The sequence below is a fragment of the Epinephelus moara genome, chromosome 11 (assembly GCF_006386435.1).
Source record: "Epinephelus moara isolate mb chromosome 11, YSFRI_EMoa_1.0, whole genome shotgun sequence".
Classification (NCBI taxonomy): Eukaryota; Metazoa; Chordata; class Actinopteri; order Perciformes; family Serranidae; genus Epinephelus; species Epinephelus moara.
Window position 1 is genome coordinate 34,256,589 of NC_065516.1, and position 14,367 is coordinate 34,270,955.

Genomic DNA, 14,367 nt, shown 5'->3' on the forward strand with positions numbered 1-14,367 from the left:
TATATGGTCGTATTTAATGAAGGATTTTGTTTTCACCTGTTGTTGTCAGGTGTGTTTTCTGTGTTTTATCATGCTTAGTTGAATGTAACATGGCCGCCCTTTTGCTGTCATACTCTTTTGGGAGGGGTCTGAATTTACATGGCTGTATTTGACGGAGGATTTTGTTTTCACTTCTTGTTGTCAGGTGTCAGGAATAACGGCAAATATATCCATGGTCCGGGCCTCTTCATATCAACCTACCGCAGACATCACTAGAGTCCACCAGTTACACATATATCATTATCTAGTTTTTGTATTATTAATATTAAGAAGTCATTAATTTAAAATAGAGAAGTGTTTTCTCCTTTACAATAAAAGTCTTGTGGACTGCTTCTCATTGTCTTTCACACCAGCAGGTTAAATGTTTAAGATACTGAGTGTAATTGAGTGAACAGTACAATTTAAACAGTGAACACCGGACGGGAAATTCCAGTTTCCACTTGGCCTGTCTCTCATCTGACACAGTGGATGTCATGACTTAACAGAGGAGAACAGGTTACATCATGAATGGGCTTTAAAGGTGCGCTAACACACAGACTTAAAGAGATCAACTGTGGACGAGAAACTACATGAAAATACATGAGAATTCAGAAGCAGTGTTCGTTAAATCAGCCAAAGCGTATGAAAAGTTTCTGAGAGGAGGCAGCTGATAGAAGAACCAAATCAAAGAGAATGCATTTGTGATCAGAGATAAAATCCTCCACATTAACAGCTGAGTGACAAGTTCAGGGTAAACACAAGATCAAGGCAGGACTCAAAGGCAGCGCTGTTTAAGGGGTCGTTAATGTGAATATTAAAAATTCACCACGCGTAGTAACTCATGTTTGACAACAACATAAGGAATTAGATAAGAGAACTCAGAAAACTGTCAATATGTGTGGGAGGGGGCAAACTGGCCTATTCTTGCCCTTATTTTCTTATTAAACACAAAAATACAACAGTACACCAAAGTTTCTCTCTTTCACCAAACTAACACCAACTATAGCTCAACTGCCTTATTAACTCATTATAAGACACACAAACCTGACAGAAACAAATAAAACCCACCAAAACTGTCTTAGTCTTGTTACTCATGTAGTTAGTCGGTCGGTCCATTGTTCCAACAATCACCAACTCTGGTTTGGTCAAAATGAATCCTTAATGCCACTAGTGAATGAAAATTAAAGATTCTTGCTGTGCCTTTTTTGTTGCCAGACAACCACCCATCATGTCCTTACACTAATCTTCCGATGTAATCAATCTACCTTTTTTTTTTTTTTCACAGAAATCAGTGTGTAGTTCCTGACATGTTGAGGCAGAGGGTACTGTCTGTTACTGATGGCCAAATGAAGCCTCATGAAGCATTTTCTTTATTTTCTGAGCCCACTAGATGGCGCTTATGGTTTTTTGTTGAACAAAAAGCGCCACCTAGTGGGCTCATGAAGTAAAGAAAACGCTTCATGAGGCTTCATTTGGCCATCACTACTGTCTGTAGCTCTGGTTGAGGGTGAGAGGCTGTCAGCAGATAAACAGAGATCTGTGTGGGTACATGAGACCCTAAAAAAGAGGCTGGATCATGGGGAGTACCACCAGGCGTATTTTCCAGGCGTATTTTAGGATGACTCAGGGGCAGTTTGACAACCTATCTATTGCTGTGCTGTAGAGCTGTGGGTATCCATTGTTTACCAGCTTTAAACTTGTTGTCGTGACCACCACAGAGGCCCACCTCTCAAAACATCCGATTGGACAATGGGGAAAAAAGCGGAGATGACACAGAGCTCTTTTCCACTCTGAGTTGAAGTTTTTTTTTCAGCTCTCGCAGTTCGGAGTGCCCCGTCAAAAATGCCAGGCGCCTAAAGTGCAGACATGCAAGGTGCTTCACAACACAAAAACTGAAAGCAAAAAGTTTCATTCTCATTAAAAACAATTGTAAAAAAAGTCACCTCCAGCTGCTAAAAGGCTTTCTGTGTGATCAGGGCCGAAGCACTCTTGACTGTCATGTTACTCTTTGGTACACACAGCTGTGGTTGGCACCAAAATCGAATCAGTTCACCATGGAGTCGGAGCAGACGTTTGTCAAACTTAAAGAAATTGAGGAAAAATGCCAGCACTCACAAATGTCCTTTTGGTAAATTCAATAAACCAATTTGGGTGGCAGTACCAGAAAACACAGACGTTTCGACAGAAAGTCTTCTTCAGTAACTTCTTCAGTAGTTTAAAGGACATTTGTGAGTGCTGGCATTTTCCCCTTTTTCGCTGTTTCTGGCCGTGCACCTTTCGAGGGGATTTATTTTGAGAGTGCTTGCTTCTTTCCTACGTGATTTTAAACTTAAAGAAATTCCCTATCGTGTTCATGACAATAAGACAATGACAGTGAGTCATCATTGAGTCCAAATTTTCCCTGGAGGTGTACCTGAAGCATTGCTCTCTGAAGAATGAGACTTGCAAGGTCACAGTAACCTTGACCTTTCTTTGACCCCCAAAATCCAATTGGTTCATTCTTATGATCAAGTTTGTGCCAAATTGAAGAAAGTCTCTCAAGGTGTTCTTGAGACATCGTGCTCACAAGAATGGGACAGACAGACGGACGAACAGAACAAAACCATAATACCTCCAGCCACAGGTATCACTGACGCAGAGGCATAAAAATGTGATGGGTCAACATCCTATTCCAATGGCAACAAAACATAAGGTTATAACAGTTTTGGTGATGTTTTAAAAGTAATGGATTGTTTATTTGAAAACGTACTACTCCACTGCTTGTTTGGTCGTTACTGCAAAATCTTACCTTTCAGTGTGCGACTTGCAACAGGTTGGTTTGTTTATATGGAAGTTTAGACGGAAGTTAGCCCGCTACAACTTTTGCAATGGCAACAGCGCTTTTAGAAATGGCTGCTCACCATCCTGATATGTTGCACTGAATGAGAATGTCTGTTCTACCTTCATTTTATTTCCATCACTAGTTCTCTATCTCAGAACTAGTGAAACCTAGGAAATGTGGATACGTCTCTTACACTGCAGAGTCCCATAGCGTAGGTGGTGTTCAGATAACGGCTATGAATAAAACCTGGTCACTAAAAAATGTTTACCTTGATGACATGTTGGAGGCGTGCTGGTTGGCACAAACTCCGTCCTCTGTCCTGCAGCTCTCTATTTATATGCAGGTGACTGCCAGTGTGTCTTATTCTGCCATTATTCCCGTCTGTCCTAACCTTGGTGACAAATTTATTTTATTTCCTGTGGCTGCTTCACAATAAAAAGCCACAGATGAAGTAGAGTGATTGCACTCGAGTGTGTGTGTGACTCAGAACTGGTATTTCAACTTGTATTTTAGTTTGTCCTATCTATCTATCTATCTATCTATCTATCTATCTATCTCATATCTTCCCATTTTCCATGTCATGTTCTCTTAAATGAGACTTGCTTATATTCAATTTAATCTAATATTTGATTTAATACAGTCGGTTTCTTCATTCTGTTTTTCTCTGTGAGTCTTTGATGAAATCAAGAGCAACATCTTTGACTGTGACCATAAAAGGGTCAGTGCTGGGTCTGAGCCACGCGGTGTGAAGGTGTTGTGCTCATTACTGTGATTTATTATTTATTAATCATTACTCTTTTCAAAAGTAATGTTATTTAACGTATTACTCTCTGCCAAATTGTTATATCACTTTTCTGTTACACCCTATAAAACTAGTAATTGCGTATCTCCCCAAAATTCATATCCATGCCTCTGTGTGAAAGTCAGGGGAATCGCCAGTAGGTGTCACTAAGACTGGATCACTTGCAAATCTTCAGTCGCCTGTGACCCGTATTTTCCCAAAGATCTATCTGAAAGACGGAGAGTAACTCGTGGAGCAGCATTACCTACTTCTCTGCAGCCAGTTTTGGTTATTAGGCCAGTGTAGGGCTACAGTCTATGTCCATGGCGGCGAAGGGCTCACCTTTGGTGGGGTGTATTTCCTGGAGCTGATGGTCGTAGTAGGTGTTTCACACCAGATGTTTGAGGAGTTTTAGTACGATCACCTGTAGTAACAGTGTCCTCGTCATCTTTCCTCCTGACAAAATCAAAGTCATGGGAATATTTCAAGCCACTAAGGTAGGCGTTTCCATCTTCCTAATTAGCTTGCTGCTTTGTGACGTGCCTGCACAGGGCAACGATTTCGAAAATGAATCTGCTGATGTGATGTTGTTTTTCAAGTCAGCATTGGGGTGATGACAAAAGCAACGTTATAACGAGTTGTTTGGTTTTTGGGGTAACTGTAATATCATTACTGGCATTTCATTAGTAATTAGATACACTACTTGTTAATGGAAAAAGTAATCTTATATTATTATAATTAACGTTATTACAGTAACGTGTTGCCCCGTTGTCAGTGTCACTAAACCTTCCATTCGTGTCCTGCTTGTGTCGCACAGGGTTTGTTCTTTGACCCAGCGGTTTGGGTGACAAAAAGCTAAAGGAAGTTTTATTTCTGTTTTCTGTAGATGTAAAATCAAACTCACCACATTCACTACACTCCACATCGTCTAGATTATCTTCCCAGACATGACAACGCTCCTCCAGAGACACTGAACAGTCAGTAAATTTTGAGCCTTCTGACTATTTGATGAAAGTATGGACAGAACTCCAAATTACAGAGATCAGATCTAAGCAAGGACTGAAGTTTAATGCAGCTTTCTCTCAGTGCCTGCACAGTCAATGCTATGATGAGAGGCCTGTGCCATGAAGCCAGTTCTACTTACGCAGGGCATCTTTTTGTTATCTGGTTTGACTGACCGTAACACTGGCCGTCTGGATATACAGCACTACAAAGCTAGTTATCAACTAGTTCAGTCAACTCCGGGTTTTTCTATCAGCCACGAGCATGTTCATGTGAAAGAGGCTGGGGTGTTAATTATGGGTGACATCATCAGAACCATGAATGAAGTAGGCTGCTTTGTATAATATGAGATGAAATGGTACCAAAAGTGTCTGGGAATCGGAGACAGTAAAATGTCAGTGACGTGGGATGCAAACGATACTCTGTCATCTTATTACCAAAACACTATCCAAAGCCATATGTGACATTAGAGTATTTTTTTGCTATTTAGTTGGATGATGATGAAACTACTGAATTTGTCACATAAAGACTTTGAAATGACACCAGACTGTTTCTGCTGCTGAAGTAAAGGATGGAAAAATAGTTAATGACTGAGTGTAAAAAAAGCAACTCTGTCACTGCAGCTAAAATAAACGTTGCATAAGTTAAATGCAGCTAAATTCATGTGTTTAGTGATGTACAGTCTCTCTGTTAGAAGCTGTTATTTAAAACCTGTGGAAATAGAGCCTTGGAACAAAGAAATGATTCTACTGACCTATAACAATATATAGACAACTCTTTTTTTACCTGAGACTCTGGACTTTTGTCTGTAGATACATTTTTTTCAGTGATCTGACTGGTCAGAGGCCGGGTGTTGACAGTAGTGATGGCCAAATGAAGCCTCATGAAGCATTTTCTTTATTTTCTGAGCCCACTAGATGGCGCTCATGGTTTAAAGAGAGAGGCTCAAAGAATGGCAATTCAGTGTGCTTTCAATCTTTTGTTGTACAAAAAGCGCCATCTAGTGGGCTCAGAAAATAAAGAAAATGCTTCATGAGGCTTCATTTGACCATCACCAGTTGACAGGCTGTAATCTGATACTCTAAAGTTAACCCGCTCCAGACCAGGCCAGCTGCTCAGCATAAATTACAACTGTCATTTATACTTGTAAAAAGAGAACCAGCTTCGTAGTACTGAAAACCCAGAGTTAACCGTAAAGTTACCACGCTAACTCCAAATCCTGCTTCATAGTACAGGCCTATGGTTAGGTTAGGCAGTTACATGTTGGCCCTGAAACTAATCAAGATCATGACAGGTCAGCTCTGTAAGCCCCTGCTATGAGGCTACAGTTGAAATACTGTGACATTAAAAAAAATCCATTTCAGACAGGAACACTTTAGTCAAAGACATTTTTATTTCCATTTACAGTATTACATTTGGCGGCATGGCTCTGTTCTGGGGCCTCTCTGTCTTTCCTAGGGCCTACTGGGAAGGCTCTTTCACGCACCTATGTGGAGAGCAGAGGTCACGTTAACCGGATATTCTCGGTCATTGACCGTTTTTTTACAACAATGACTGGAAAATCTGAAGGCCGTCAGTCATTTTGACTGGTTGCAGTTACCACCCCTGCCCACTTGGCAGCGGAGTGCACAGTCAGTGGTTTAAGTGGCTGCTGTTTTCACACTGCAGAGAAAAAGTGATTCATCTGCTTCATATAGCGTTGTTGACATAACGGCCTGGACACACCAGATGCGGTAGTGCCGCAGAAGTCCTGCGAGTATACTCGCAGGCGCTTGACTGTCCACACAGGCAGCGCATTTCTCCTGCGCTCTCTGCGCCGGTTAAACATCGACTCCACTCGTCTGTTCCCGTCAGTACTCGTTTTTTCACTTCAACAGAAGCGCTGCGGTGTGTGGATGTCTGTTCATCTTTTTGTTCATGTCCTTATTAATGCACACTTTATAACTTGCTTGTTGGACTTATTAAAAACGAATGAATGAAAACTAAATGTCTTTGAATATCTTTATTATCATTTAAAAACGAAAATTAAAATGACCGGTAAAAATAGATTATGACCGGATTTTTATGACCCTGTCGGTCAAAATGACTGGCGACGAAAAAGTCTAGCGCAACGTCTGGTGGAGAGCCTAAGGTGGAGAGAGCACACCTCTCTGCCCTTCCACGTGCAAACAAGGAAGGCCTTAAGGCAGAGAGAACAAACCTCCCTGCTCTTCCATGCGCCTACATGGAAAGCCTAAGGCAGGGAGAGCAGCAGCAAAGACTCCTGGGAACAGAACAGAGCAGCATCAATGACAAACAGAAATGACATTGATAAGTCAGACACAGCATGAAAAGGAGGAGCTGGGGTGGAGGCAGGTTGCAAAGCAGCAGCAACAGTAGGCAGGCCAGAGCAGTTTAAATAGGGCGCCCTGAATGAGATTCGCTAATTAGTTGCATAGAAAGGAGTCATGTGATCTATCAGCTGACTCCCTTCATCAATCAGCTGATGTAGCTGGGATGTGAGCTTGACATCTTGTCCTGTCTGAACTAACGCTATGCTCAGTTAAACAATGGAGAACTCAGTTCATGTTCCGTCTCTTAACAAGTCAGTGTTGGTTTCTTTTAACCATGAAGACAATCTTTCCCTCACTCTAACAAACTAGTTTTAGTTGCCAGAAGTTCAAAACAGAATCCACTGGATAGACGGCAGACATTTCTCCCACATGATAGGGTAATATCTGTTACAACTGTCCAACACTGGAAACCATCTGCTTCCAGATTTAGGCGTCCTCCAGTTGGCCATTATGCAGAAACCACACTGGTTAGAAATGGTGTAAGTAATGAGTGGTCACAGCACGTCCTTATTTTGACATTTTTCCTCTTAACAGGTGACACAGAGGAGCTGCAGTGTGACTCCTTAATGACCTGCTCTCGCTGTTCTTTCCACAAGACAATGTGGAGAGTTTCATGCAATAACTTTTCCGAGTTTCTGAGAGCAGAAGTCAAAGAGCTGAGGCTACATGTTTTTTGAAGGTCAAGCATTCTCTGGGGCTTTGTGCACATTGACCACTGGCTTCTTCTTTTATTGAGTCATTCCTTAAAGCAAAGCGAGGTCACTCATGTCCATGTCAAAGGTGAGCATGCATGGTGACTCTTCATCAGCAAGAAAAGGGAGAGTGGATGTTGTTTCATGGCTCTTAAGGAAATCGCTTTGCAAGGTATGGTAATGAGCACTGTAATCCAGGGTAAAAATCTTAACAACTATTGGAAAGATTACCATGGAATTTCATACAATCATTTATGGTTCCTAGAGAAGCTCATTACTGTGATGATTTTCCACCTTTTACTGCAGTCATTTGTGGGTTTGAGAGAAATGTCTCCTTTAAATGAACTGTCATGGAGTTGGTAAACACATTCATGCTCTCCTCAGTGTGACTCATACAAACGCAATGCCTTATCTTTTCATCTAATGACATCATTGGGTCACATTTTAAATTTGTTCAAAGATTTGTTCATGACCAAATACCTAATGAGATTTACATCAGTGACTGGCAAACGTTTCTATGTTAACGTGTAAAACTAAGATGGTGACAATCGTAAACGTTATCTCTGCTTAACATCAGCATGCTAGCAGTGTCACTGTGAGCGTGCTAGCATGCTGAAATTCACATTTAACCCAAATTATTGCTGTGCCTAAGTGCAGCCTCACAGAGCTGCTAGCATGGCTGAAGACTCCTCAGCCTCTTTCCCACTGGACAAAACAATCTGACTTGTGTCTTTAATGGGAGAGGTTACAGTTGACATTTATTACTGAGACAAATGACCCTCAATTTGATCTGTTTATTGGCTCCAGCTCCGATTGGCAATAATGAAAACATGGCACCTGGGTGGACATACTAATTTTGGCCTTTTCTGGCACAATGCAATGACGCGGCAACAAAAGTCTGTTAATCTCCATCGAAGCGGCGCTTAAACATCATTCCAAATTAGTTGGCACACTTTGAAAGAGAGACTGAGTATGTAACCACTGTTACATTTTTACTGACCTCCATGCTGCTTTCTACTGTTTACTAACGCCGGAATTCCACTGGCTGTGTTTGCTGTGCGGAGCGGTGCAGCTCCGCCGGACAGCGGGAGTCACGAGGACCCGTGAGATCTCGCGAATTCACGCATAATCGCGCGATATAACAAGATGTAGTTTCTATAAACAGAACCACAAAACCAGAGGAGTAGTAGGAAGACATCTGGGTGCTCCTTCATGATTAACATCTCCTCGTCCATGGTGTTAACGGGGTGAAATGATGTCTGGAAGCCTCTGACCTGTTGACTTCAGGCCTGCCTCCGCCCATTATGACGTTTTCAAGGTGTAGTGCAGGGAAATATGATCCGCCGTGAACACTGTGTATTTTATTTTGAAAATTAACCAGATGTTTTATTTTGTTTCTGTGCACAAAAAATAGAAGTCCTGCGTATCTGTTGCGGAGGGCTCCGGAGCGCCGCAGCTGTGACGGAGCTGGAACGCAGCACAGCTGCAGCCGGTGGAAACACACACATTGACTAGAATTGAAACGTATCGGCTCCGCTGCCGTTCCGGTGCGCAGACGCAACCAACATGCATCTGGTGGAATTAGGGGGTTACCCTGTTTTCCTGAATGTTTATGACTCCAAACATCACACACCAGTAAAAAAAAAAAAAAAGAAACAAAATAAAGATACAGAAAAGCAGACTGACTTACTGCAGAGATGTGTGCACAGTTCTGCTTTATTGCAATGGGAACGAAGGCTTTTGCGTATTTTTAAAGGGGTTTCCTGCGCTTGAAAAACCTGCGTATACATTATGCACTAATTTTAATGGCAAAAGGGTCCTAGTCCTGCTAATATTGGTTAAAACAGAACCATTTCCAAACCGTAAACATAAAACAAATTGGTTAGCTTATGGAACGTGTTGGCAGCGTGACATCCATGATACAAAGCACCATGGTGACCTTTTCGAGCGACTAATGGCGTTAAGTTTAAGGAGCACATTAAACTTCGTAGCTAGCAAACTGCAAAGGAATGCTATGATACCCATGAGTAGGGTATTACTTTTCTAAACCAACTTTTAATCCTCATTCACTATCATTCATTTTTAAAGAAATGCAGTGTTTTACAGCTAGCTTGCAACAGAGTGCTGCAGGAATGACACTTTTGTATAGGCCGACACAGAAGTTAGCATCGCACTGGTTCCCTCGTTAAAAAGCCTGGGGGGTTTTCCAATGGATTTTGAATTTTGGCAGAAAATAAGCCACGAGGCAAATGTTTATGATGCTTGTACATTTTGTTCAGCAAGATAATCTCAACAAATGAACACCACTTTTATGATTTCTGAAGCTGAAATGCAGTTGTCACAGTTAAAAGCCAGCGTTAGGCTATAAACAAACTACACAATGGTCGCATGACTTAACTGCCCTACTACAGTGAGGTATGTTCAATATGATGACGTTCTGTAGTCTTATTTGACTAAGTAACTTTTTTAAGACAAATAAAAGCTTCAAAATTAAAGTGTGGGGTATTTACGGTCATATTTTATGTTGCAAAACATGAAACCTTATTTCAGGTGTTTAACCAAAAACCCATCAAAAAACACTGACTGTAAGACAAGGGAACTGGGAGTGCAAAAATACTGACTCATTTCTGGGTTAAAGGACTCACTCCTGGAGCACTCTGTATTTCATTTAAAAAATAGAATAATAATAACTCAAAAATGGTCCTAAATTGTAGCTACATTTTTTTAGGAAAAGCCACAGGACCAACTCCATCAAAGGCTTTTAAAGAGCTGAGTGGTTCTGCGCTTGACCATTTACCTTGCAGTGTCAGTGGGGACTCCAGTAGCCCACACACATTGGACATCACTAAGCAACACCAACTTTTCCATCTTCTCTCCTCTGGAATCCTCTTGCATTAGTTCCAGTGGGGGCTGGCACCTCATCAAGACTTCTGGACACACCAGCGCCAAATCAGTTTTAGGTTGGATAAGTCCTTTCCTCAAGGGGCTCCAAATCCTCTGAGTCATATCTCTTGTTTGGATTGCAAGACTCCAGCCAGGGTGGATACAGTAAGTCCGTCGGAGCTGTGCATTGGTATTATAGCGAAGTGTCAGCTGAGGTTAGTTTTGACTTGTTTGAGTTGTGGCAGAGAATATATCAGTTTTTTGAATTAACATCCTTGTTCTGGGCACTTTGTCAGGGACTGGAGGTATTGTTTTTCTCCCACTCACCTGGAACATTGTGTTATGAAGGATTATAAGTCAAGTCCTAAGAAACAGTTATCATTTTAAAGAAGGCTCAGACAGAGGTTAATAGGGAAGATAGCTGAATGGGTATGATGCCAATTTGATCGCAGTCAGACAGATTCCAGCCTGAACTAACCTTGAATCATGGCCACCTGACAGTCCTCCAAATGTAATCCTTACTTACAACTAAATGGAAATCACCACTTTTGTTGAAATTAAATTTTCACTCGTAGCCAATTTATGGACATTCACTACCATCCTTGACAACTAAGTGGTTAAGCTCAGGCATCCTCAGAGGACACATTCCCATTCAAAGGAAGAAAACTGGAACAGAGATCAAAGTATATATTGTTGGCAAACACAATAGCATTTTATATAAGTTAAGTTGAAAAAAAATAGATGAAACTTTAATGACCCCTGTAGGGAAATCAGGCTGCCACAATTAAATTCATTGGTACAGGTTGCTAAGCAAAACCCAGTATGGCAAAACTTCAGTGGGAGTTTTATAGCTGGCCAGGATCAAGCGATACAATGCCAGCAGCATCTGAATATATCCACCTCCTCTCTGTGTTTCCATACCATTACTGAATCCACACTGCCACCAAAGGAAACCGGGTATTATTTCCACATTTTCAATATGTCAAGATGCTTTTTTATTATTTCTGTATAATCCAAGAGGAATTAATTTTCATGGCAGACACACATTCACCATTTGACAAGTGATACTTGTACAGAAAAGTCAAGTATGTTATTGCTTGCAGCATTTCATCCATGGAATTACTGGCACACTTACTGACTGCAGTCTCCAGTCTGCTAAGCACCAGCTTGATCACAGCTATGAAATACTAATCAGAAAATAACATGCGGCTTATCAATGCAATCGTCTCGTAATGAAATGCACCTGTCACATCATTATCAGTAATGGTCTCAGTATTATATATCCTCCATATTGCCAATCTGAACAGTTTTCATTACAGTGTCTAATAGCCAATTTGAGTCAGTCACAGATTGACAAACTATACACGCTTTTCACTGCAGATACCCTCACTTAATACACAGGAAATACACAAGTAATTTATGACATTCATGACGATTCCACTCTGTGTCAGTGAGCCATGCCCCTGAGGGATGCACAACACCCGGAGAGCAATTTTCAGTTATCAAATCCACCTGTGATTATCTTTCAATTACATGTCAAAATGTAAAAAGGTGAAAGAGGTCTGTTGTCCCTTTATTATATCTAAAGTAAAGACAGTTTCTTGGCCAGTGACACCCCTAGAATATTTTAATAGGGGTCCCCAGGTGGAGCTGCTGAAATTCTAGTGATGGCCAAAGGAAGCCTCATGAAGCATTTTCTTTATTTTCTGAGCCCACTACATGGCACTCATGGTTTAAAGAGAGAGGCTCAAAGAATGGCAATTCAGTGTGCTTTCAACCTTTTGTTGAACAAAAAGTGCCATCTAGTGGGCTCAGAAAATAAAGTAAATGCTTCATGAGGCTTCATTTGGCCATCACTGAGAAATTCTTGGGGTGGTTCAACAAAAACTAAAAGCCATAACTGAATTCCAGGAACAACATTACGCTGTTTAAGTACACAGGGTAGGTTTTAAACTAAAGGAAACAAGTGGTCATGATTGTTGATCCTGAAGAAGGCCCAAAGGCTGGAATGTCAGAATCAAAATAAAAGAAATGCATATAGAGCCAGAGTGTTCTTCTATAATCAAGTTTACTTCCATTGATCAGCACCTCGTTATAATTCTTGGTGTGCAATACCTTTATACTTTAAGTCAGTTTGTAAATTATGTCAGTATACTTTGGTTTATTTCACAGTCAATACTACTAATTATCTGATGTGCATTGACTTACACTGGTTCAGTTCACATTTTGAGTTCCACAACAATCCCGTTTTGATGTGTCATGTATCTGCAAATACGTTCTAATAGGCTGGATGTCCTTTTCCTTAAAAAGACAAATATCCATCTTTAATTTGAAGGAAAACGTTGATTGAAAGCAACAAAACATTCACTGGGAACAGGCCTCCTTGGGTTTAGGGGACTCGTGGGTACGTATAGAACCCAATTTCATTCAGGTATTATCTTGAGGTGAAAGTTCAAGGGACCCTTCTGAAAATTGCCGTACTAATTCTCTCCTAGCCAAAATATAGCCTAACTTTGTGACACTGTTTAGCCCCCTTCCTGATAAGCTTTGCCAATATGACTTGTACGACAGAATACCTTAGGTTGTCTGGTCCCAGAAGATATCACTACCTTCACTACACTAGCTTAAAAAATGAGTATACCTCAGCCTCCAATTATTTTTGCCAGTTGAGGGAGGCAGCCCTTGCATCAGGGTGGCCACTGGCTGCGCTTGGGGGCCTCACTGTTACTGATTTGTGCACTAGGTCAGGAATTGATTTTAAAAAGATAAATTGACATGCTGTCCCTGAGCATCCAAAACGGACGCAGGAGGGGTACCTAGGGTGTCAAATTTTGATGTGGGCCACTGACCCAGTGCTGGTATTTGACAAGTTGGGAGTAATAATGTGTTGCATTAGCTTAGTATGCTAGACGTAGTATCGTACTATGCTACATTGCTATTAAATTACTTGACTTTTGGCTTCACATGGGAAACGAATGGCAGTGGTGCTCTGGGTGAGGGTCCAGAGTTTGTTTTCTGCCTGCCCTATGTGGACTTTCTCTGTTGCTTGGAGAGTCAAAACATGACACTGCCTGATGCGTTTCATGCTTACGCGTATGGTGCCCTGGCGTATTGGTATCTGATGCCGAGGGCCACTGCCCAAACGTCGGTATTTGACAAGTTGGGCATGAGACAGAGCTGAAAATTACTATTTGCTTACCTCAAGTGGTATCTATCTATCCAACGTATCCTCATGCACAACAGTGTATTTGATATCCTATGAAATAGCACCCGGCGACTGACATTACATCCTTAATGTACCTTTACTTAATTAATGTTAAGTTACGGATGTTTTTAGCAATTAAAGTTACTGTGGTTAGTTTAAGGGAAAGAAACTTGGTGAGGACATCCCTTGAAATGACTCCTTGTTTACTTGTTTCTATCATTCAGTGGTCACGTGATTGCAGCCTCTCAAAACACATTGGATATGTACGAATTTGGGTGCATTACTTTTCGTAGGAAAACATATCTAGAGTTTATGAGATCAGGCTGAAACATCCTGATAGTTTAAGGGTTGTTTAATGTGACTGATAGATTGAGAGATACATCAGAACTAAGTCATAGGACATTATAACAGTACTTGTTAGTCTTACTTTAAAATGATGAAAACTCTGTGTGTGTGTTCCACGTTTTTCTCCTCACTGACTTGGTCAAGCCATGTGAAATTTGGCACAGTGGTAGAGGGTCATGGGAGGATGCCAATGAAGCAATATTACATCAATTGGCCAGTACTACTGTACTTTCAATAAAGCAATCGTACTATCAAATTCACAAACACTCTGTCTGAATACATTGCTC